The following is a 25308-nucleotide window of genomic DNA, read 5'->3' as shown; positions in this document are numbered from 1 at the left end:
CTGAGACTTGTTTTGAATCCTAGCTGCTGTGTTTAAAAGATACATTTTCTTCTTAACAAATCTGAAACTTTTGAAGTCTCTTTCCTATGTGGGAGCAGGTGGAGAAGGGTTCAACAGGCTTGGGTGATCTAACAAGTTCAAAGTCAGTGATGGGTGGATCAGGAATTCTTGGGTCTCTGGTTGTCAAAATTGATTTTATTTTGTATAACTTTTACAGTGGATACTACAAAGTGAAAACTCTGTGCATTGAAGGCACAAATTCCATCTTGACTTGCCATGGCAATGGGGACAGCAGCACAGGTTTAGAACCAACTGCTGGAACTGCACTGGACCAGCACCTGCACAGTAAGGATGGAGAGCTGAGGCTCTGTTTTAAGACAACAAAATACTCCTCTTGTATACCTGGCTTACTTTACTCAACACAATGTTCTCCAGTTTCACCCAGGTGACAGTGATCATGTTGCCTTGTTTTAAAATAGAAAGAAGAGGTTGTTTGAATATTCTCACCAACATGAAATGATAAACATTGGATATAGTAGTCTTCATAATATTTACAAGTATCAAAACATTGCATAGTACATTGTAGGCACAAAGAATTATCATATATCAATTGAAACAAGATAAATGGGTCACAATTACAGCTTGCATATAGTTTCCTTTTGAAATTTACTTTTCATTTACTGTATTTCACACGTGTGAGAATTTACAAATTCTAATGCTTTTGAAACAAGTGTCTCATATCAAATAATTTAATGAACACGTTAATTGTACAAATATTGCAATTTCCCACTGGTTTCTCTTGATCCTGAGATCTGAAAATGATCATAGGTTTGAAAAAATCTAAGCTATTTTTATCTACGTTTGTTTTCTACTCTAACCTATGAGACCCAGAGTGTCCTGGAAACTCTTCTCCTACATCTCTTTTAGAGATACCTGTTCATGGAGAAAAGGTCACATGGGGGGTAGGAGTAAGAGGAGGGATGAGAGGTAGCCAGAAGGCCTGAAAAGCAGTGAAGGCCACAGAAGCTGGGGAAGCCCAGGGGCTCCCTGCTAAATATTTGGAGCTGTATATGTGGGCATGTCACCATGGTTTGATCTTCATGACCTTCATTACCATTGCCAGGGTACTCAGGGGTCCCAGAATAATTCTGAAGAGCTGGATATGAATTGTAGTTGCACCTCTAACATTTGAAATTTAAATTTAGAATTCTGGCCCATAAGTTCATGTGGAGAATTCTGAGGATGATTTAGACTGAGTCTACACATCTCCAGCATTTTAGGGGTTCTCCGTGTGCCTGTGTGTGTGTGTGTGTGTGTGTGTGTGTGTGTGTGTGTGTGTGAGGGCACCTGGGCTCATCCTCGTACTGGATTGCTAGAACCCCACCACAACCTCTTGTATATTTCCTGGTTATTGTGAATTTTCTGCCCTCCTCTGTGTTTTGACTGGTGAGGGGTGACTCCATTGGGAGGCAGAGTGAATTCTACTTTCCTGGGGTTGAATTCAGACTTTGGTCATTTCTCTTCTTGCAGGAAATTCTACAGATCTAAGGTGAGTTCTCTGGCTGCTGTGTCCCCCAGGGGCTTTTCTGAATCCCCTACATGGCCACAGGAGTCTCTCTGGAGCTCTCTTTGGGCAGCTCCCAAGACTGCGTCTTCACTTCCAAGAGCATTCAGTTTCCTGCCTAGTTAAATGCTCCTTCTGTCTGTTTCAAGTTCACTCTTCTGGACATAAAAGATGATGTATGCACACTGACTCAGGACACAAGTTGTTGCTGCCCGCAGCAACAATCCCGCGGGAATTTATCGGAGGTGGCCTGGGAATGAACTACTTTTATTATCATTATCTGGGCTACTTCCTTGCTTGCTTGCTTGTTTCCTAGTTTATAGAGGAAATGAGGCTTTGCTTAGAGGAAGAGAGACTTTGCTTAGAGGAAAGAGAGATTTTGCTTAGAGGAAGAGAGACTTTGATTAATTTTGGAGGTGCTAATCTTTCAGAGAGGCTACACTTATCAAAGGTCTACTGCTTCTTAAAGGTCAGTCGCTTCTTGGAGGTGTGGGGTGTGGCATGCGGCCTGTGTCCTGCAACCTGTGACCCAGAGATGTGTTCTTAGTCCTGCGTTCTATGATCTACGATCTGCGACCCGTGACCTTAAGGTACATGCTAGACGTGCATGCTATCAGAGGTGCTTTCTATCAGAGGTGCTTCTTGCTGGTGCATCCCATGTACTGCGTCCTTCATTCTGTGATCTCATCCAGGTGAAGAGAATGTCATATATACACTAAGGCAGTCAATCAGCTTAGGATTAAGGAGCACGGTTGGAGCATGTGCCATGGTACCAAATAAGAATGAGGAACATCTGTTGATCACGCCTTGTTAACACTAATTATGCACCACCTATTGGCCCAATGCCTGCTGCCATCTTAGGGCTACTAAAAGGCCGGTCTCAGTCTCATGACTTTATAAATCCACCATCTTCTCCATCAAATGGAGCTGATGCTAAAGTCCACTTGGGCCCTCCTCTATCTGCAGAGTCACCAGTGTCACCTTGGGCAGAAGCACACTTGATAAACAATTTGACTCCACTGGGGACACAGCTGGCTCCCAGTGAGAAAGTGTCTGCCTGGAGAGACCTTCTGAGACTGCTTGAGGCTGTGAAATATGGGAAGACCCTGCTAGGAGAGTGCAGCTCTTCAGGCCTGACACACCCTCCTCAGTAAATGCAGGAAGTGGAGGAGATGGTATGAGTGCAGGAGATCACAGAATCCATCACAGGCAAGGCAAAGTATTTGAGTAAATATACAAAGGTCAATGCCTCCAGAGTTCCCCTCAGGGACACCCAGATTTTACAGTGTTCTGAGATATTCCCAAGAGATTGTCTTAGGACCAGTGGAGTTCTTTTTGTTTCTTGTACTTGGGGATGGTACTCAGGTACCATGCACTAGACAACTGAACCACATTTCCAGCCCTATTTGGTATTTCATATAGAGAGAGGTTGTCATTGATTTGCGTAGGGTCCTGTGTTGCTCAGACTGGCTTTGAAATTGCAATCCTCCTGCCTCAGCCTCCTAAGCCACTGGGATTACAGACATGTGGCACAATGCCTGGTTATAGTGTGATTCTTGGAATTCATGAGAGAATAGAATCTCAGGATGTGTCTCAAAGGCATAGACATATAACAAATTATATACATATTCATGGGAGAATGGGGCATCTGAATTGAGAGATGCATGGGGGTCAAGCAAGTCACACACACTCAAGGTAGAATATGGCCCCTCCACAGGGAGAGAGAGCTACATCTCGGTGTGGGGTGTTAGGACCTGAGAGAGACAGTTTTCAGGGGCTTCACTGGACATGGAAGCAGGCTGTGGCTACACCATGTCATGCCACCCTGGCCTCAGCTTCCACACTGCTCTCATGCTACAAGGCATGGCTCAGGGCTGTAGGCCAAAGTCACGTGTCTCAGAAGTTGCAATGGTTCATGCAGCTATCTGCATTTCTATAGCACATGGGTATTGGCATTCAGATTCAGTGTCCCTGCCTTTATTCCCATGATCCTTTCATAGAAACACCCGGCCTACAAAGTCAGTGACAAGATTGGGCCTTGGGTACCAATCCCAAGATGAAGTGAGCAGGCTGGGCCTGGTAAATAGGAACTATCTGTGCTGTGAAATCAGCCAAACTGGAACTTCAGAGCCTGATGGGCAGATCACTTAGACACTGATTCTGGATAATGGAATTGCAAATGTCCTTTAACTTTATGAATTATTCAAACTGCATATGAAGGTCAATACTCTAAGCCCATTCATGAAAAATGGAGTTGATGGGCAGCTGTGTGTAATTAAACCCTCATAAAAACAATCTATCTTGTGCAAATGACCTCACAAGTGGAAATACTGGGTGTGTTCTATGAGATCTCCAAATTCCTAGCAGTGGCCTGTTGTGGGAGTCGAGGGTCCTGATTCCAGCCCCTGTCAGTGGATATCATTGTGGACAAGGATCACTCAGACTTGCACATTGTGAGATTTTTAAAGCTACCATGATCCATGCCTAATTTAGTTAACTGTTTATACAATTCCTCCCAAGGTGGATGTTGGCCACATACATTGTCTTCTTAGTTATGCAAGTTCCTTTCCAAACCATGAGGTGATAACATTTCAGGAGAGGTTATACCTGAACAATGATTCTATGTGCCTCCAGTTAGAATACCTTGTAGCTGAAAATGAGTGTTCAGGTTATGGTGGGATTGGAACAGTCACCACGTCAATCTTAAATCAGGAGACAGAACCATCTTGATTAACCAGCTGGCAGTCCAGATTCACCAGCTGGCGGGACAGAGGGACAGGCTGTAATACTGTACCCTTTGACACCCTCCAGTGTTTATAGTACACATTTTATATCATAAGTAAAACATATCATTATGTTACTCATTAGTGGCTGTTGCAATGATTCCAAACTTAAAAAAAAAAAAAATCATGAGATCTAGAATCATAAGCAGAAGGGAAAGTGGATCAAAATGATGTTAGTTGAGTACAAGTTAAAGAATGGTTACTAACATCTAAACTATCCTTTATGACAGAATTCCTTGTCCAAGAGAAATGGGAACCAAGAAGAGAACATTTTTAATTTTTAAACAGATCAGGCTCTTGATATCTTTTTAAAAATACCTTTAAATATTTATATCTCAGTGTAAAATTAGTGTTACCAAAAACTTTTGTCTGGAGAACCACAGATTCATCAAGTTCTTTAACCATTTTATTTTAAAGACATGTATACCTGGAAGATATGAGCACATTTAATACACAAAGAAGAGAAATAGCATCATTACATTGATGTTTTATATTAACCAAGTGTAGCTTTCAAAGAAAAATTTAGACTTTAAAATGTAGTATAATACTCTAAAATAGCAGTTGCTGGTTAACTAGAGTTTCACAAACTCCAAACTTCTAAGACTATCTCCTTTAGAGAATAAAACTTAACAGACATCATGTTAACAGTAAAGTAATGTTTTACAAATTACTTGTCATCTTAACATATAGACTAAACTTTGGTTTATGTCATTATGTTAATCATTTTCTTTAAACTTTACCCTTCATTTACACTTATGTTAATCATTTAATTAGATCATCTAGTTTACACAGTTGTATTACAACTTTATTTTGGCACAAAAAAGACACTCTAATCGAGCAATTTTTCTGTTTTTCCTTTTACTAAATAAATTACTATATTTAGAACCTTTCAATTTTCTTTGCAATCTGTCAAATCCCTCTTTTAAAATTTAGACTTTAATGCAAACTTGTAAATTTATGAATTGAGAAGAATTACTCCATTTTAATAAGATGAAATACTTCATGTAATTTATAGTGCTCTATTTAAAAGGTAGTTGAAACATTTGGACCCTTTGTTTATAGAAATATACCTGTTGGGACACTTAGTAACCTTGTTTTCAATGATTTACACAAAGTATTTTTAAATCCTTTATTTACCAATTTATGAAAACACCAGGAATGTTCCAAGTATGTTACCCTATGGAACTTAAGGAGTTAAGAATACTTGTTGTATTTAACAGTATTTTAACTCGGTAAACCAATCAGAAGTCTCTAAGAAACAAATCCAAGATCAATCCCAAACATGTCAAATCCGAATTAATTTTATTTAAAATCCCAGATATCAGACAATTTTATTGGACAGTATTGGCCATTTCTTCCCTGCTGAAGAAAAATCTAGAAGAAACAGATATTAGACATTTTATAGACATTAACATTGTATCATTTTGTGACCACCCAGAAGCAAAAGTGTGGTAGTAACTTGAAAGACATATTTGGTTCACCCAATTTAAATTGAACTTTTTAAATCACATGAATGAAAGGCATTTGGATTCATTTTTAATTTAGGAGCTCATATAACAATTTTGGTGCCAAACATATGTAGACATGACAATAGTCTTGTGTACATAACCATTAAAAAAACCAAATACCTTATACATTATGTAGCCATTTAAACATTAGATCCAGAGTTAACACTGGCAAATTGGCCACTGAATGAAACAGAGTGTAAAAATATCCTTTACAGTTGAATACAATAGGTCTGATCTGAAAAAAAAAAAAAAAAAACTGGATGTGCCATATCAAAATGATGAACCCAATAAATAGAATTTTTAAAGCTTTCCTGGCCTCCATTCTGATGTGGTCCTGCTCATCAGAGATGAAAAGAATTAAGAGAATGTCTAGGAATGCCATGTCACACTCTCTCTGAACAAATTTCCCAAAGAGACAGCAAGGGAGCCCGCTTCCATTGGTCTCCTACAGAGAGCCTGCTCAAGTTGGGGTCTTGTTCTCAACCGGTTTTTGTAGTCTCTTGGATAGCAGCCATCAAGATGTTAGCCTGGCATTTTGGTGGACCAACTCCAATACTTGGAAGCCTTTCATGCCTGCAATTCTTTTAAGTTTTTGGAATTTTCCTAGTCAAAAGGATATGGCCATTAATTAGTCCTGTGAGCAGCAGCTTACATTTTAATGCAAGTGAACATGGATAAAAATGTTTTTAACCATGTTTCTTCAGGTTGCTAATCAGGCCAGGTTTGGATTAAGAAACTAACAAAGCAATAGGCAGAAACAATAGGAAGATGAGAGAAAAGAATTCTGGGGAGTCTTGCTAGGGCAAAGTGTTGAGAAAAGTGTTAGATATAAACTGGGGTAGAGACATACACAAACAAAGAAACAATAAGCAGGACAAGACAGAAACACAAGACAGATACACTCTACTCCACACAATCCCAAACTTGAGCCCGTCATCATGGTTCATGCGCCAGAGTGCTTAGTTATTGACCATGACCTCCTCAGACTCACAGTCACTTGATACACGTTTGCCTTCTACAGTCAAGGACTTGGTACACTTGGAAAGACTGATAATCAAGTGCTTGATACACCTCAATCACAGAGCCCCTAAAACACTTCAAAAGTTTACCATTGGGCCCTCAGAACCTCTAAGGAATTACAGTCAAGTCAAACCGGGAGAACAACTGAGGTGCCTCCAAACACATGCAGTTCCATCCTCTTTCAAAGCCTCTGGATTTACAGGCATAAACCACACCACACTTGAATTATAGGAGTGAGCCGCACCAGGTGCTCTTTTATGGGAAGGCTCCAATTAGTCATCACAGCAGGTGCAGACCTTGGCAAAGCAGAGAACTCCCACAACAAGAGTAGGAGGATCCCTCTCTCTGCTTCAGAGAATCCAGGACTCCAATGCTCCCAAGAGCCACAGCATTGACTCAAGTGATTATCTTGCAGGGTCCTCTGAAATGTTATGGGGAGATTGCAATACATCACCAAGTCAATCTTAAAGCAGAAGACAGGACCATCTTAATTAACCAGCTGGCAGTCTGGATTCACCAGCTGACAGGATGGAGGGGCAGGTTGCAAGTCCACACCCCTTAATACCCTCTGACACCCTCCAGAGTTTAGACGACACATTTTAGACCATAAGTAAAACTGTAATTTTGTATTGCCAAATGTGTCATGCAAAGTAATGGAAGAAGGTACAGAGGAAGGCGTTCCCATGGGAGAAGCTAAGCAACCATTTCTGGGTACAGAGGTGGGAACATTCCATGGGAGAAGCATTTCCTACATAACATGGGGTCTCAGAGCCAAGTGGAGTCTCTTTGATCATTGCCTATATAGCCTGGTCTATGGCATTTCCATGGAGCCAAATCTGTCAGCCTGTCACATTCCCCACTGCTTTCAGTGTACATAATCAAATCATTGATTCATCATTAGTATAGAGGTGATTGTAAATGTGCCTAACACCATTAGTTTAACAGATTGGATTCTATCTCTAAGATATTTGGTGGAATAGTTTATCACTTACAGCCCAATGTAAAGCACCAGTAGAGCTAGGATGAGAGGTCCCACCATCCTGGTAATTAGAGTACTAAACCAGGTGGATGAAGAGAACAGAAATTGGTGACAATTTCCCTCAGGTTTTTCACTTTCCTCTCTCTCCTTCTGCCTTTTTGTAATCATAGATAAAATATCATGAATGACACCTCAGTGGTTACTCTAGAAACATCAGGTCTCCCCTTGGCCATACCTAATCCTCCCTGTTATAAAAACAGCAAATATAACCCTCTTCTCTTTCAGGAAACTACTTCAGCAAGTGAATCAAATTTTCTAAGGGGCTCACAGAGTTTTCTAATTCACTTAAGTCTACTTCAGGTTTTAAATTTCAGTTTACTGTAATCAGTACAGTGGTCCTTACAGCTGTGGAGCTGGCTAGACCTGTTCTCACTAGGAGGGGAACTAAGACAGGGGCTGCTCTTTTAGATATTAGGCCCATATGTTCCTTTCCTCCCTCCCCATCATAACAGTACACGTGGGGAATGATGTGAACAGTAATAGAGTATTCATCCCATTTGGTAATCTCAAAAATTTGAAGTACCAGGCATGAAGTTATAGCTGACATACATGTCAATTATGTTCCCTCAGGGCCATAAGATGGATGTCATATGGGCATGAGGATGTCCCAAGTACTAGAGTAGAGGTGCAAGAATAAGCAAGAGAACAAAATGATTAATATATTTTCAGTTTTAACTTTGGAGGGTGGTTGGAGTCTCTGAGGGCTGTCCATTTTTTGGTGTCTTGACTCAGATGTGATGAGTCCATGCTATGAGCAAGTTTCCCTCTTTTTAAGGTGGGTGTTAGTCCTTTGTTCTGGAATCATTTGACATATATGTAGTGTCCTGGCTTGAATTGGTGTTGGAAATTTGTCATCTCTTGGGGTTGGTTCTCTCATAATTTGATCCTGTTGGAGAGACTTAACAACAGGTTGGAAGTGGAACTGGTTCATAGTAAGCATTAAGGAAGTTTTCTGGAAGCATTAACATTTGAATTTCTCAGCAGTCCTTTGCCTCCAACTTTCTGGACCCAAACTGGCCTTTATTTTTGTGATTCCACCCAATTACCTATCTATATTGACTGTCTTTTAATATTTTTATTATCATTAGCCCTTTAATTTTAGGAAACTCTTACTGCCTAAAGGCAAATGGGTGATGACAGTTCTTGCTGCTGCAAACTGAGAGGGGGTTATATGGGGTGGGTCAATCAGTTTGGAGTCCCTTGTTAGAAATTGAGTCTTTCTAGTGGTGAAAGTCTCGTGCTATGAGAGAAACAAATACACATGGGTGCAAAATTAATTGTACCTGGAACATGTCAATGAATATCAAGAAGATGATTGAAATGGGAAAGCCTAACAAGGCTGAGAGGATAAAGCCTTTTTTTGAAATCTTTAATATTGTCAGAGTTATCATGAATGTAACACAACATTTAGTTAACTTACCTAATGTCATCTGATTTTTGTAAAATATCTTTTTATGATAAACTCTTTGCTTAGTAGAAATCCCTTTGTTTATGTTACATAGGGTTAGAGAATTATACTAGCAAACATGGATTAAGTCTACCTGTATAGGAAGTTAGGAAGATCAGCAGGCCTTAAAGTGACTAAAAACTTAATACTCTGGCAGTTTTTCTTGATAGTTGCCAGGCATTGTGGTCTAAGATTCTTTTGTTGTCACCTCCACTATTACTTATCTTGGGGAGCTAATACAAGTGTACATTTCAAGTTACATATCAATAACTATTGTTTTGGTTTTAAAATGTCCAGCAATGACTGTGTATTGGTTTTAACTATTTTTGCAAGGTGTTTAAGATCAAGTCAGTCAAATTGACCTTGTTCCTAACTGTTGTTAAGGTTCAGCTGAGTCCCCATAGGGGTCACTCATGTAGAACTTGAGAGCAGATCACTAGATAGTGTCTCCTTGATGAGGTGTCTTCCTTTGGAAGCTTTAGGGATGTTTTCCTTTTCTAAGAACCTTTTTCTTCAGTAGATGAGCTGATTGGCTTTTCATCCTCTAGTGCTCTCAGCATCTCCCTGATCGGGAGGTCATGTGGCCCACATTGTGAAGCTCCTTAAAGAAGTTCTCTTGTCCCCTGAGTTCAGGATGACTCTGAGTGCAAGATCCAAATATTGTTTTGTCTCATCCAACAAGTACAATGAAGACTCAGCTCTCAGATGGAGTTTTAAGGTCTTTATTTTTATCGGAGAGCTTCTGAGCAGAGTGCCTGGTTCTTCTTCCTCTGCCACCTTCTTCTTCTTCTTCTCCTTCTCCTCCTCCTCCTCCTCCTCCTCCTCCTCCTTCTTCTTCTTCCTCTTCTCGCCGCACAGCTCTCTCTCCTCCTCTTCTCTCTTGCGCAGCTGCTGCTCTCTCTTCTTCTTCTCTCATCGTGCAGCTGCTGCCCCTCACTGCTGTGAAAAGTACGCAGCTTTATGGGATGTAACAACCAATCACCTAACGGGGCAGGCGTTGGGCTCGTGGAGACTTGATGGTGGGTAATGAGGACATGTACTGATCACGAGCTAAGCACGGTCGTGGAGGAGATCAGTCAGCCAATAGAAAGCACTTCCTTAAAGTTGTTTTTCTTTGCAGTTGGGCTTCTCGGCACCATCTTAGGGCGAGGCCAGCTACCACTGTGGGCCCCTACAGGGCAGCGGCCTCCAGCATTGTTTGTTTGTTTTGGGTCCTTTTATCTTAATTTCAATGTTTAAGTCTTGATTTTAAACATCCAGCAAACCAGTCTTAGCAGTCTTAAAGTAAGAATATTGGGCTTTAACTTTAATGTTTATAATTTTATAGTTACTTTTACCCTTTTTATTTATTTCCTGTCCAGAGATAATGGCCTAATATACTTTTGTAAGGCACTAACAGGTAGCAGTGGAAGTACACATTCAAACCCTGTTTGAGATCACAGTAATTTTACTACAAAAACCAATCTGTTGTATGTAACATTAATGGAGCTGAAGTCTGGCTTATTGTGGAGTCACTCTAACATGTAGTAAGGTGGGAGACACAGCCTTATCCCAGGTAAGGTGGGGCTCTTCACAAATCCTAGGTAAGGTGGTCTAGTTTTGAAGCTGGACATTGGCTTCTTTTAAAATGTCATTTTACAAGGATTACATGTATAGTTTCCTAAGTGTGTATGAATATTAGTTAACACAATATGGTGTTATATGTAAAACATGAATCAAAGAAAGCTGACAGAGCTTTCAACTTTCCCTGTGTGGAGTAAAGTGGTAAATCTTTTTAGGTTTTACAACATTATTCTTTAAATAAATCATTAACTTTCTCTCATTAACTTTTAGAATTATATTCATACTTTTATCTCAGTGTAGAAGGCAATATAAATTCAGGTCCAGTTACATTTATTAAATGATAAATCCCCAATAAAATTTGCTCTTCTTATAAGTTTAAAATTACCATTACCACTTTAGTTTGAAGAAAACCAGCTTGATAAAATGTTCTTTTAATTGTTTTATGTTAAGGGCTTGTATACCTCATAGATCCGAGCACAATTTAATATATAAGAATAGAAATAGAGTCATAATTACATTCATGTTTTTATATTAACCTAGTTTAGCTTTGGAGGAAAATTTACTTTCTACTGTATTGTAATACTGTAAAATAACATCTACTATTTAACCAGCATTGTACAAACTGCAAATTTTTAAGACTAGTTGCACTAGGAAATAAAACTTTGTGAACATACTGTTAAGACTAAATTAATATTTTAAGAATTATTTGTCATTTTAGCATATAGATTGAACTTTGGTTTATACTAGTGCATTAGTGTTTGACCTTAGGGGAAAGCCTTGAATAATTTTGACTGTTGTGTTACTTATATATACACATAAAAATTTCAAAATTTACCCTTAATTTAAATTTTTTAATCACTTAATGAGACCATGTTGTTGTTTACTTAGATGTATTACAGCTTTATTTTATCACATAAAGACTTTTTGCCTAGAAACTCTGTTTTCTTTGCTAAATAAAGTTTTATATCTAGAATCCTGTAATTGTTTAATCTGTTGATCCCCTTTTATAAAATTTATATTCTGAAACAACCCCTGTAAATTTCTGAATTTAGATAAATTGCTTCATTTTAATAAGATGAAATACTGTATTTATAAAACTCTATTTGGAATGTAGTTGAAACTTTTGAACCCTTTATATAGAATTATCCCTGTTAAAACTCCTAGTAATCTTGGTTTCAGTGATACAGTAATTATAAACCACTGTTTTTATTTACCAATTTATGAAAACAGCAAAAATGTGTTAATTATGTTACCCTATATTTAAGGAGTTTAAGGAGTTAAGAGTACTTGATGTTATACTTAACAGTTAGCATCTTAACATTTAAATCAGTTATATGTCTCTAACAAACACATCCATGATCAATCTCATATAGATCAAATCTAAATTCCGCGTACTGTGTCCTTCATTCTGCCATCTCCTCCCAGGTGAAGAGAATGCCTTATATACACTAAGGCAGCCAATCAGCTTAGAATTAAGTAGCAGGTTGGCACATGCGCCACGGTACCAATTTAGGATGAGAAACATCTGTTGACCCCTAGCGCAGAGGAGACATTAACTAATCAGGCAAAAGTAGATCACGCCGTGTTAACACTAATTATGCACCACCTCTTGGCCCAACAGCAGCTGCCATCTTAGGGCTACTTAAACATGTCTCTGCAACAAGTAATGACACAGGCCACTACCTTAGTATCATCCATTTTATACCACTGGCCATTCCCAGCTTTTATGTAGTAATAGTAATGTCCACTGTGGCAGCTCACCCCAGCTTGAACCAGCATGGCCTAGAGGGCACAGGCCAATGGGCCACTGCAATGCTGAGCCATGTATGGCTGCATGTCAAGACACTCAGGATAGTGCACATGCTTAGCAATATTGTCACCTGTGAGAACTGAGAACGGTTTGAGGCAGTCCGATGGTCCAGTTCTTGCAGGCTGGTATCTTCTTCAGACAAACACCACAGTGATAGGCATTTTCCCCCTCTAGCCATTCAGGCTTCACCAACTGCTCCAAGGCTTGCTGCACACTCTGAGCTGCCAGGACATCTAGGGTGATTCCAGGAAATGGTCAAAAGTGTCTGAAAGGCGGTGGCAGCAGAGGCACTTGATTTGTGATCTCTAGCACCCTCCAAATATTTGGTGCATGAGGGTGATGTCCTGTGAGTGAGCACCTGGCTGCTTGTGCCCATGCAGACATGCTTTCTGCAGGGCATCGAGGATGAACAGCAGAAATTCATGGGCATCTTCCTGCTGCCATATTTGGAAGCTAGCAGTCAATGCATGCAGTGGCTGAATGACATCTCCAAGGTGGTGGAGAGCCCATGTCATGTGAGCTTTCATCAAACAGCATGCAGACCCTGTGAGTAGGGGTGAGGAGGACAGGTTTGGGGGGCTCCTGTGAAAGCATGTAGTTGGCCAGAGGAGGGGTGTATGTCAGACACTGCAGAGTGGCATTCATGTAGCAAGTGTTTCCCATGTTCTGCAGTCTAGCACCAACCCCAGAAGGTCTCTGCCAGCTCAGAGATAGTTTCTCCCTAGGAGACAACTGTGTCTCCACAGGAGCCAAATTGCTATTCAAGCATGCATTAGTGCAAGGTGACAATGGTGACTCTGCAGGTAGATAAAAACCCAAATGGACTTTCCCATCAGCTGCATTTAAGGAACATATAGGATATACAAAGGCACCAAACCGAAACATACCTCCACAGTGAGGTGAATCTACCTCGATATCTCCAAGAGCACTGACCACAGGGTTTCCCAGCTGATATTTCAAGAGTAGGAAAGCTTCTTCTTGTGAGCTGGTCTTCAAATGACAGTCTTCTCCAAGTATCCAGCCCTTTCATAGATCAGACTTTCCACCACACCAACGGACTCTGTGTCAGATCCACCAATCACCTTTAAGCACTTAAATGGATTAAGAATTGTGGGGGTGGTTGGATCCCTTCTGGCAGAGACTCCTTGACTCCTTTCTCTGATTTGTGGATCACAGGAGCATCAAATCTGGTTCAATTATCAGGATTGTTCAGGAATATTCTGAGGTCTCCAGTTAGACAAAGCAAACCAACAAACCAACATTTTCGGTAGTTCTGCTCGGTTGGTGTGATGGAAATGTTTTTGAATTGGGTCTCATAAAACATGGAATATGAAGAATAGAGGGTAAAGTCTTGTTTCTTGTTTTTGTGTGTGAACATTCTATTAGTATTTGAGGTATGCACAGTTTCATATAGGTAATATTTTAAATGGAGTACTGTTTTCATTTATTAAAAGTGTTTCTCAATTTTAAACCACTTTACATAGAAAAGGATGCATTTCAATTCCCTCTCTTCTCAATGCAACAAGTCATGTTTAAGTGTTTCCTGAATCATTTCCATCATGATTTTGAATTCAAAAGGAAGTCATATGAGAATATGCCTTCGTGGCTTTGGAAGAAATATGCAGGAGTCATGTGGCACCAGTTAGAATAGTATTTCAATTATGTTCATGATAACGTTGCTTCCAATTTTCATGTACCATGTGTACAGATTTCTCCACCCAAATGCCAGTACTTATGTAGTATCATAAATAATTTATTTTATTTATTTTTATGTGGTGCTCAGAATTGAACTGAATGCCTCACGCATGGTAGGCAAACCCTCTACCATTGAGCTATGACCATAGCACCCATAAATAATTTAAATAAGATTAATGTACTAAGGTTTTTAATTTTATGGTTCCTTACATCTCAAATTTTATTTTTCACTGGAATGTTCTGGAACAAAGCTAGAAATGGACATGTCTACCTCTGTCTGGCCTCTAAAAGGTTACAGTGCAAATAATTTCACTAGGTCTCTAGGGCATTCTGTCCTTCAATCTCCCACTTCCTTAAATTGATCATGATGATTAGGAGAAGGATGGAGAAGAAAGGATTTATAGTTTCTTTGTCTTGTGAATTTGAAAAATGAGATCCACTGTCAAGGAGCAGGAGAGCAAAATAAGAGGATGCATGAATCTAATGAAAGAAAGCAGGGGTGGCTTGCTGCCAGATGACTGCTGTCTAGGTCTTTGTATGATGATGTGGGAGGGGAGTTAGTCACCCATAAAGACCAAGGACTGGTGATTTGAAAGCAGTGGTCTCTGAATGTAGTCACACCTGCCCAGTCAGGGTGTTGATACCTCAGGGGGACTGGCTGAGGGTACTGATCACACAGTCAGGCTCCATTGGAGGCACTGGTCAGGAGCCATCTACTCCATCTGTGGTCAGTGGCAGAATAACAAAAGACAAATGCACTATGAGGATGGGCACTTTAGGCCTGTCTGCCTGCCAAGCTTCTCTCTCCTGCCCTCCTATCACTGGGAGTCTTCTTCATGCTATCATATTCTTTGTATCACTTAATTTTTTCATGAATATTTTCTGCACATTTGTCTACACATGAGATGTTTGTGACCTACCAACCATGATCATGGATGATTACCCGAGGGGCTGGCATGCACACAGCTCTCAGTGGCCTCCAGCATTGTTTGTGGAAGCACCTTGGACAAAACCAACTATTTAAGTGCTCCCATTTTCCCTTTGTAAACAATGAGATCCTCTGCCTGTAGGGGAGGTACAAGGAAGTTTCCCTTGTGCAACAAAGTCTGTAAAAAATGTGACAGTGCCTCACGTGCCCCCAAGCATCTTCTGCAGGCTTAGAATTGGGGGGGCATCTTTCCCTTCAGAGCCACTACCTGCTGGGCCAGGGAAACTCCAGCCCAGCAACTGACTTGATATGTGGAGAGGTTGTGGATGGCAGTCCTGCCCCAGGCCCAGCAGCCCTACCCTGATTCCCTTCAGGTTCTGAGCCCAGCAAATGTTCTTGCTGGAAACAGAGGCTCAGCAGAATTGTTCTGCTCTGTGAAGGCCTGGACCTGAGAAATCTTGGGGCAGTAGGGAAGCCTGATCTAATCTAGGAGACGTGGTGAAGATCATGGTCCTCCTAGGAACTGCAGAATTCCATGTCCTCCACAGAGCTTGGAAACACCTCCTGCTGGGGCTTTCATGCCATGCTGGACAGGAGATTTGAGGATGATGGCCTCCACAGACCAGGATCTCTTTATGTAAATCTATGTGTCTGGACTTCCCTGGGTCCTGGAAAGAGAGAGCAGTCAGCAGAAGAAAGTGGTTTGGAAAAGGGCCATTGATTGCTGTTGGACCAGAATAGTGTGGGGAACCCTGTGTGAAGGTAGAGACACCCCTAACTCCTCCCTGCCACAGGGTCCCCAGAAATATTTAGTCACATATGCAGAAGGTATGCCCTATGGGCTTCCAAGAAGGACCACTCAAACAACAACCACAGCCTGCTCCTCCATGTGAACTCGGAAGACACACCTGAATCTCCTGTGAATCCAGGCCCTAGAAGCTCTTACAATCTGGCTTTCCTGTCATGTGGTTGTTCTGGGCCCCTCCCAATCTACACTGGCGGGTGTCAAAGGGTGTACAAGTACAGCCTGCCCCTCTGTCCTGCCAGCTGGTGAATCTGGACTGCCAGCTGGTCAATCAAGATGGTTCTGTCTCCTGATTTAAGATTGACTTGGTGACTGTTCCAATCCCACCATAATGTGAACACTCATTTTCAGCCACAAGGTATTTCTAATTGGAGGCTCAGAGAATCATTGTTCAGGTATAACCTTTCTTGAAATGTTATCACCTCATGGTTTGGAAAGAAACTTGCATAACTAAGGAGAAAAAAGTATGTAGCCAACATCCACCTTGGGAGGAATTCTAAAAACATTTAAATAAATTTAGGCATGGGTCACGGTGGCTTTAAAATCCTACAATGTGCAAGGCTTAGGGATCCTTGTCCACAGTGATATCCATTGACATGGGATGTAATCAGGACCCTCGACTCCCGCATCAGGTCACTGCTAGGAATTTGGAGATCTCAGAGAACACACCCAGCATTTCTACAGGTGAGGTCATTTTCACAAGAGAGATTGCTTTTATGAGGGTTTATTACACACACCTGCCCATCAACCCCATTTTTCATGAATGGGCTTAGAGAAATGACCTCTATATGCAGTTTGAATAACTTATACAGTTAAAGGACATTTACAATCCCATTATCCAGAATCAGTGTCTAAGTGATCTGCCCATCAGGCGCTGGAATTCCAGTTTGGCTGATTTCACAGCATAGGGAGTACCTATTTACAAGGTCCAGCCTGCTCACCTCATCTTATAATCTGTACCCAAGGCCCAATCTTGTCACTGACTTTGAGGGCTGGTGTTTCTATGAAAGATTCATGGAAATAAAGACAGGGACACTGAATCTGAATGGCAATACCCATGTGCCATAGAAATGCAGAAAGCTCCATGAACCATTGCAACTTCAGAGACACATGACCTTGGCCTACAGCCCTGAGCCATGCCTTGTACCATGAGAGCAGTGTGGAAGCTGAGGCCAGGGTGGCATGAAATGGTGTAACCACAGCTTGCCTCCATGTCCAGTGCAGCCCCTGACAACTGTCACTCTAAGGATTAACACCCCACACCCCACACAGCTCTCTCTCGCTGTGGAGGGGCCACATTCTACCTTGAGTGCCTGTGCCTTGCTTGACCCCCATGCATCTCTCAATTCAGATGCCCCATTCTCCCATGAATATGTATATAATTTGTTATATGTCTATGCCTTTGAGACACATCCTGAGATTCTATTCTCTCATGAATTCCAAGAATCACACTATAACCAGGCATTGTGCCACATGTCTGTAATCCCAGTGGTTCAGGAGATCGAGGCAGGAGGATTGCAATTTCAAAGACAGTCTGTGCAACAGTGGGACCCTACGCAACTCAATGACAACATGTCTCTCTATAAAATACCAAATAGGGCTGGAAATGTGATTCAGTTTTCTGGTGCACCTGAGTGCCATCCCCAAGTACAAGAAACAAAAAGAACTCCACTGGTCCTGAGGCAATCTCTTGGGAATATCTCAGAGCACTGTAAAATCTGGGTGTCCCTGAGGGGAACTCTGGAGGCATTGACCTTGGTACATTTACCCAAATACTTTGCCTTGCCTATGATGGATTCTGTGACCTCCTGCACTCATACCATCTCCTCCACTTCCTGCATTTACTGAGGAGGGTGTGTCAGGCCCGCAGAGCTGCACTCTCCTAACAGGGGCTTCCCATATTCCACAGCCAAGAGCAGCCTCAGACGATTTCTCCAGGGAGACACTTTCTCCCTGGGAGTCAGCTGTGTCCCCAGGGGAGTCAAATTGTCTATCAAGTGTGCATCTGCCCAAGGTGACACTGATGACTCTGCAGGTAGAGGAGGACCCAAGTGGACTTTAGCATCAGCTCCATTTGATGGAGAAGATGGTGGTTTAATAAAGTCATCAAACTGAGACTGGCCTTGCCAGTGGAGAGAAGCTACCTCCTTGTCACCAGCATCAATGCCTCCAAGGTGTCCCTGCCCTACCCCAAGAGGAAGAGAGACACTTCTCCTTTTGAGATGATTTTCAAAGGGCATGCTTTTCCTGATCCTCAGGTACTAACTAGTCTACCCACCACACCCATTCACTTGGTGTCACATCCGCTAATCACTTCTAAGCTCTTAATTGGATTAGCAAGGTTTGGGTGTGGCCAATGTATTCTCTGGAGAGGTCATGGGAGTTCTTTCTTCAATTACTATTTGTGAAGCATCTTAAGTACAGAAGCAGGTTTAGTTATCAGAATTGTTCAAGAATTTTCAAAGAACTACAGGTGATTAATTAAAATTCCAGTCAGTGGACTGGGGCTGCTGTGTTGGGAGGACACTTGAATTAGGTCTACCAAAATGAGGAAAAGGAAAAATTCTGTAAAAGAATTGTATTTCTCTCTCTCTCTCTGTGTGTGTGTGTGTGTGTGTGTGTGTATGTGTGTGTGTCTTGTGATTATGTGTATTTTTATTTGAAGATATAGCATACTAGTAAGATACCTAAACCATTAGGCTTTGGATTCATTAAGAAGATCTTCATGAAAATAATTTTCATTTTTACTTAATTAACCAAATTTTCTTGCAGGTTTTCATGCTGGTTTGATTGGAAAAAAAAAGTATTTTAGAAATGGCTCTAACTCTTTTGGAAGAAATATTAAAGAAGTCAGGAAGTATGTTGCAATAAGTTTCTGTGATGTTTGAGGTAAGTGTGGTGCTCAGGTGACTAAGGGACTGAGCTTGGTAGACAGCTCCAAGTGCTTTTAAAAGGGAAAATCTCTGTGTCTGGAATCTTAGGGACCCAGAAGGAGAGAGACACCAGCAGGAAAGGACTGGCATAGTGCTGGGAATGACTGTTAGTCACAGACACATTTGGACCACTGGACATGGTAGAGGGCACTAAAGTATTTCCCAGCTTTCACAATGTACTTAGCCAGTGGAGGGCCCCAGTGGTCTCTCTAGGAGGAGGACTGCTGCCAGAAACCCACCCAGCTCCTGCTCTGGAAATCAGAAACCCCACCTGAATCTCCTGGGAGATCCAGGACATCAGTACTCAGCAGCAGGCTATCCTTCAGCCATGTGGTCATTGTCAGCTGTTCCATATCCGGAAGTGTCACTCCAAACTCTGTAAAAAAAACAAGTACACTTCAATATAATCTGACATTCATATTCACCAATGACAGTACAGATATCATAAGTAATTGAAGAATACAATTTATTTCTCTCAACTAAGTCATCATTCAGTAAAATGCCAGGAAATAATCTTTCAGACCTCAGAATGCAAACTGGAAAAAATTGAGCTCTTTAGAAGACCTTGCATGTGCAATCTTTGTACAGTCTCCAAATCATCCTGTTTATTTTAAATCTGTTCCTAACAAAAGAATTGCCTCAGAAATATTGACACCATGGTCAGGGAAACAGCACGTATCAAGGACACAATGTTTGGAGAATCTGGTACCCTGAATAGTGTGGTGGGATGCACAACTTTGAGTCTGATAAGCAGGAAACTGCACCTGATTAGGTTGATTGCATTAGTTGGATCACGTGACACTGGGGGAGTATGAAATCTATGCCACTATTCCTCCCTCACTGTACCTTCCCCTGCCATCCTGCAGGCTGCATCTCCTCCTGTGTTGTGTGTCCACCAGCCACCTATTCCACAACCTTCTCACAGAAAAGACAAGGATAGTGAGATCTCAGGTTGGTATACTTTGTCCAGATGTTCTTCAGATTATTGCTGAAAACATTACTAGATGGGAGAAAAAGGAGTGCCAGAGGTTTAAGTTCTCAGCTAAGGATGGATTCATTTTAATTTGTGTTTCTACTGAGGATAAAATAAATCAATGTATACTTAAATTGTTCAAAATAATGTTAATATTTCAGAGCATATTTATCCCTGCATTCTGATACCTGTGGGCAGGTTGTGAATGCAAGTGAAAACTGGTGATTTTTACTGTGGGTATTTGGAAACGATAATGATGAACACTTAAAAATGCCAGAAGTTAATGGGATTTGCTGTGATATTTTCACACATTCACATGTAAGCCCTTGGTCATGTACACTCCATGTTTTTCTACCCATGTCCTCCTCCCCTCTGTCCTCCACTCCCATCCCCTTCCCTTTCCCTGGCAGTTCATTTTATAACTTATGTTCATTTCTCCCCTTAGATTCCACACATGAAAGCAACCATTTGTCTTCTCAGTGTAGCACAGAATATCCTTGGATTCCATGATTAATGCCTTCCAAAATAACAGAATTTCACTGTTCTCTGTAGCTGAATATTTATCATTTCTTGCTCTCTGCTCCCTATGCCAGGTTTTGGTAGAGAACCCTGCTGGCCTCACAGAAGGTGTTTGAAATGATTTCCTGACACTCATTTCTATGGAAGAGCTTGAGGCGCCTTTTCCAAAGGTTGGTAAAATTCAGCAGTGAACCCATCCAGTTCTGAACTTTTCTGTTTTGGCAGATTCATTACCATTGATCCAACACTGTGTTTGTTATTTCTACCTACATTTTGAAATGTTTTCCAAGGTTGGTTTTTATAGGTCATAAATTTGGAGAAATCATTCTATTATTACTAGAATTTCCACCAAATGACATAGTTTTTTTTTTTTTTTTCTAAACAGAAAGCATGATTAATCATGCACTGAATTCCCCTGGTATCAGTAGTAAAAGTCCCTTCATTTTTAACTGAAAGTATTATGGTTACTCTCTTCATCTTTTGTTTATCTGTTATTGTAGTTTTTCAAGCTATAGTTTTCTCTCATTATTTAAATTGGATATGATAATGATACAAATCCTGCATTCATTTCAGCAAGATTATGAAAGCATGGAAGAAAATGTTCTAGCTCAGACTCAGTAGTTGCCCTTCTTCCTTCCTCCCATATCCAGTTGTCTTGCACATATTCCACTGATCTACTCTGTGATCATAGTTCTGCTCAGGAGCAAATAGTGAAGAAAGTCCCAGAGAGATTCCATTTTCTCTATGGTTATGAATTTACTTTTATTTTCTCTGTGACTCAGGAAATCCCAATCTCAGCATCTGTGAAAGAGGCAACTGACTTCAACAACATGAGTCAGTGTGTAGGTTGTTCCTCACAATTTGTGTGCCAGAGGCTCATTAAAATCAGAATGAGAAACAAAAGCAGAGGACAGCTGTGGAATAGAGGGGACCCCCAGCAGAGGAGGACCTTAGGGTAGTGGAGATTTGTGTAAAAGGAAAGCAAAGTGGTGACATAATTAGTCACTCTGACTCTATCACTCAATCTCCCATTTCCAACCCACCCATGAAAGCCTAGTCTGGGACCTCCTCACAGGTAGATTAGGGCCCTGCAATGATGTCAGCAGGCACCTTATCTAACTTACTCACCCAAATGTTTGTCCTTTGTTGAAATCTGGCACAGTGTTCTCAAACTTGGATATTCTCCTCTTTTATTCTAATTCCTTTCTATACCACATCATTCCAGAAAAGCTTTTAGGATCTTAAAGATCCCTGGAATTCATGTTACACAGGCCTGATTCCCTAACATATAATGATGCTTAACTATGTTTTGAAAACCCCATAGTGTTTCCTATGGCACTCACCATATGCTCCCTGAAAAATCACTTGATATCTGAGACTGAATAAATGGAGATACATAAAAACAGATGTCTGCACAAGGCAGCTTTAGGAAACCCATATACATTATTTCATCAGAGCAGATGTGACTTCACCTTTCGCGTTTCCTCACCTGTTGTTCAGAGTGTCATATTTACAGGTTCCTATGCTGGGAACCCCAAGTAGTGTGTGAGTTCATTCACATACACTTCCATGAGAGCAACATGGAATGGCAGATGAAAATCCAGGAAAGGAAGAAAGGATACAGACAGTGGAGGAATGAGAAGGAATCATGGAGAGTGGGGGAGGAAAGAGGTCTTTTGCCAGATCTGCTCCCAGGAGTACTGAGTTCTGGGCCTTCCTTAGGGATAAAATCCTTAAATGAGTAAGATGTGGAGAACTTCAGGTGGCCTCTGCAGTTAGTGAACCTGAGAAAGTCAAGGCTGTTCTGCAATTTCACACCCAGGTTCAAGAGTGGAGCTGACCTTCACCTTCAGCAGGCACAGTGGGGAAAAGGACACAGCAGTGGAGCCTGCTTCTGTGATGAGCAGAAAGGGAGCAGAGTGCTGACTTCATCTGAGGCTGTGCAAAAATACTGACTCTGGGGAGGTTTCTTCCAGGTCAGAGTATGAGGACATTACATTCTGATAGACTACGTCCTCATACCTTCAACGATGTCACTTGTATTTAGCGTATCTCCTGACAAGTGAAGATATGAAGGATGTTGACGAAGAGTGGAGTCCTCAAATCAGGGCTCAGGTGAGCAGCACCTAACACTCAGGAGAAGGGAGTAGAGCAGAGGTGCTCAGGTGTTGCTACTCATGGCCAGGCCTTTGCAGTATAATCCATCTTATGACATCTGTGAAGCCATTCAGATTCCCTCTTTCCTTGAAACTCAATCTTCTTCAAGTACTTCAAGAATGTTCACTGAGGTGCAGAATGTGGGAACTTTCAGGAAGGAGTGATATTAAACACTGACTATAACCTCAGTACCTCAATTTTGATTTCCCTTCTCAGAGGATTCCGGAAGTGGTGGTGCTGCAGACCCAGAAACCTGCTGTCTATGCCACATTCTGTTTCCTGCTATAGAGTGTTATGGGGGTGCAAATTCAGAACAGAAAAATCACCAATGAGAAGTACAATTTGAGAGTCTTTTTTAAGCTGAGCTGGCTTACTGTCTCACACAAGGTCCCCCAAATTGGCCATTGGCAGGACAGCCCAACCATGGGTTGTAGGGGTTCTCATACTAAAAATCACACCAATCATAAGAGTCTGTCTATGACTCAAAATTACAAACTAACATCATGAGATCATCAACATGGGCAAAGTGGGTCAAAGTGACCCTTACCTAGGTACATGCTAAAGAATGGTTACTAACATCCACACAATCACCTTTCACATGGTACATTGTTCAAGAGCAATAGGAATCAAAAGAGAGCAAATTTTATTACATAATAATTCTCATTTTGTATTGCTTAACATGTCATGCTATGTAACTGAAGATGGGTAGAGAAGCAGGGTGTTCCTATGGGAGAAACTTGTTTCCTACATAACATGGAGTCTCAGAGCAAAATGGAATCTGTTTAGTCATTTCCCTTATAGTCTGGCCTATACTATTCTCATGGAGCCAGATCTGTCAGCCCATCACTTGTCAAAATTGATTTTATTTTGTATAACTTTACAGTGGATACTAAAGTGAAAACTCTGTGCATTGAAGGCACAAATTCCATCTTGACTTGCCATGGCAATGGGGACAGCAGCACAGGTTTAGAACCAACTGCTGGAACTGCACTGGACCAGCACCTGCACAGTAAGGAGGAGAGCTGAGGCTCTGTTTTAAGACAACAAAATACTCCCTCTTGTATACCTGGCTTACTTTACTCAACACAATGTTCTCCAGTTTTCACCAGGTGACAGTGATCATGTTGCCTTGTTTTAAAATAGAAAGAAGAGGTTGTTTGAATATTCTCACCAACATGAAATGATAAACATTGGATATAGTAGCTTCATAATATTTACAAGTATCAAAACATTGCATAGTACATTGTAGGCACAAGAATTATCATATATCAATTGAAACAGAAAATGGGTCCAATTACAGCTTGCATATAGTTTCCTTTTGAAATTTACTTTTCATTTACGTTTCACACGTGTGAGAATTTACAAATTCTAATGCTTTGAAACAAGTGTCTCATATCAAAATAATTTAATGAACACGTTAATTGTACAAATATTGCAATTTCCCACTGGTTTCTCTTGATCCTGAGATCTGAAAATGATCATAGGTTTGAAAAAATCTAAGCTATTTTTATCTACGTTTGTTTTCTACTCTAACCTATGAGACCCAGAGTGTCCTGGAAACTCTTCTCCTACATCTCTTTTAGAGATACCTGTTCATGGAGAAAAGGTCACATGGGGGTAGGAGTAAGAGGAGGGATGAGAGGTAGCCAGAAGGCCTGAAAAGCAGTGAAGGCCACAGAAGCTGGGAAGCCCAGGGGCTCCCTGCTAAATATTTTGGAGCTGTATATGTGGGCATGTCACCATGGTTTGATCTTCATGACCTCATTACCATTGCCAGGTACTCATGGGTCCCAGAATAATTCTGAAGAGCTGGATATGAATTGTAGTTGCACTCTAACATTTGAAATTTAAATTTAGAATTCTGGCCCATAGTTCATGTGGAGAATTCTGAGGATGATTTAGACTGAGTCTACACATCTCAGCATTTTAGGGGTTCTCCGTGTGCCTGTGTGGTGTGTGTGTGTGTGTGTGTGTGTGTGTGTGTGAGGGCACCTGGGCTCATCCTCGTACTGGATTGCTAGAACCCCACACAACCTCTTGTATATTCCTGGTTATGTGAATTTTCTGCCCTCCTCTGTGTTTTGACTGGTGAGGGGTGACTCCATTGGGAGGCAGAGTGAATTCTACTTTCCTGGGTTGAATTCAGACTTTGGTCATTTCCTTCTTGCAGGAAATTCTACAGATCTAAGGTGAGTTCTCTGGCTGCTGTGTCCCCCAGGGGCTTTTCTGAATCCCCTACATGCCACAGGGTCTCTCTGGAGCTCTCTTTGGGCAGCTCCCAAGACTGCGTCTTCACTTCCAAGAGCATTCAGTTTCCTGCCTAGTTAAATGCTCCTTCTGTCTGTTTCAAGTTCACTCTTCTGGACATAAAAGATGATGTATGCACACTGACTCAGGACACAAGTTGTTGCTGCCCGCAGCAACAATCCCGCGGGAATTTATCGGAGGTGGCCTGGGAATGACTACTTTTATTATCATTATCTGGGCTACTTCCTTGCTTGCTTGCTTGTTTCCTAGTTTATAGAGGAAATGAGGCTTTGCTTAGAGGAAGAGAGACTTTGCTT

At 41.2% G+C, this 25308-nt stretch overlaps 2 pseudogenes across 2 annotated transcripts in view; one reads left to right on the top strand and one right to left on the bottom strand.

Moving 5' to 3' along the window:
* LOC306662318 (ubiquitin carboxyl-terminal hydrolase 17-like) overlaps positions 1–25308 on the top strand; it is a 189034-nt pseudogene that overhangs the window by 95852 nt on the left and 67874 nt on the right. The window lies entirely within an intron of this gene.
* On the bottom strand, positions 12563–13619 carry LOC306662152 (ubiquitin carboxyl-terminal hydrolase 17-like protein 6; annotated as a pseudogene). The gene has a single exon. The product of its transcript is annotated as a ubiquitin carboxyl-terminal hydrolase 17-like protein 6 (transcript).

This window comes from Sciurus vulgaris (assembly GCF_902686455.1).
Source record: "Sciurus vulgaris genome assembly, chromosome: 5".
In the NCBI taxonomy this organism is placed as follows: domain Eukaryota; kingdom Metazoa; phylum Chordata; class Mammalia; order Rodentia; family Sciuridae; genus Sciurus; species Sciurus vulgaris.
Note: the sequence above shows the minus strand (reverse complement) of the source record. Positions and strands in the feature narration are given on the sequence as shown.